This window comes from Orycteropus afer, unplaced genomic scaffold (genome assembly GCF_000298275.1).
Source record: "Orycteropus afer afer isolate SDZICR_OR568_19922 unplaced genomic scaffold, OryAfe1.0 scaffold00021, whole genome shotgun sequence".
NCBI lineage: Eukaryota > Metazoa > Chordata > Mammalia > Tubulidentata > Orycteropodidae > Orycteropus > Orycteropus afer.
The window spans coordinates 8,043,366-8,044,859 of NW_006921608.1; positions in this window are offsets into that span (position 1 = coordinate 8,043,366).

Sequence of the window (1,494 nt, forward strand, 5' to 3'; positions counted from 1 at the left end):
CGGTTCAAACCCACCAGCCACTCCTCGGAAGGAAGATGGGGCAATCTACTTCCATAGTGATACTGCCTCGGAAATCCAAGGAGGGGTCGCTATGACTAGGGTCTGACTCAACGGCACATAACAACAACAACAACAGTCTGCATTCCAGTGGGGAAGAGTATTTCAGATGAAAGGCAAACATGTTAAACAGATCAAGACAGAAGTCCTGTGAACTTTCAAAAGCAATTGGAAACAATAGCGATTCTGCTGTGTCAGAATGGTAATTTTGATTTCGTGGAAATTAAGACCTCTTTACTAATCTTTTGGAGTCCTGGGTGGCCTAAATAGTTAAGTGTTTGACAACTACTAAAGGTTGGAGATGTGAACCTACCCAGGGGTGCCTTGGAAAAAAGGCCTGATAATGTACTCCTGAAAAGTCAGCCACTGAAAACGGTTGGAGTCACAGTCCTACTCTTATCCACATGCAGTTGCTGTGAGCTGTAGTTGACTCAGTGGCAACTGGTACTGGTATCACATAGTGTTTTTGTCAAAGCATTTGTCTATCTCCATGACAAGACTAGAAACATCTCAAGGGCAGGGACTGAAGTGAGCTGTCTGGGCATCTTCCACCTGTGGGTGTTGGGTAATCTTGTTAGTTAGATAAGTAAGTTAGTTAATTTTAAAATTTAGAAAATCAAAAGCATCCAATTTGTTCTGAAAAGTGAGCGATTGATTCTTTGTTTTGCATAATGTGGGGCAAACCCCTCTTCTATAGGAGAAATAAATGCAAAATGACTACAAAAATTCACATATTGCATCAGTTTATTAACAAATAATTTGTTTAGAAAACAGAACAAAGCATAAAGTCATCAGAATATTTAAGTAAGCCAAAATTAAAAACACATATTCACCTTTTCAGCTCCTTTTTTGGTTGAAATTCATGCCAATTATATTAACATTTACCAGAGGACAAGCTATAGAACCAGTCTGACACGATGTTAATAGTTATTACAGGTGAAATTGTTCTATGATTTTAATAATTGGGGAAAATTCTGGGTGAAATAAAGTTAGAAGAGATTTCTTTATTATAGGGATTCTCCTAGTTTTTGAGTTATGCCAATGTGCTTTTTGAATCTTCACAGTTAGAAAGCTGCTGATGAGAATTCCCTCTGTAATGTTCCCAACTCTTTTTATGGGACATCTAAAAGGCTAGTGGTCTTAGGAACACACTTTGGGAAATGCTGATTCAGATCCATTTCTAATAGAAGTGCCTTCTGTTAGAGAAATTTTACCATTAAAGACCTGAATTGAGAGGCCTGTGATTCTGTAAAAGTCTCGGAACGGTGGTTCTCAAGCTTGGCTGCTCTTTTCAATCACCCAGGGAGCTTTGAACAATGCTGAAGCCCATGTCCCACCAAAGGAGAGCTAAGTCAAAGTCTCCAAGGGTGAGACCGGGCACTAGTAATCTTTAGAACTCCCCAGGGAATTATGAGCGTGTGCAGGTTTGGAGAAAAG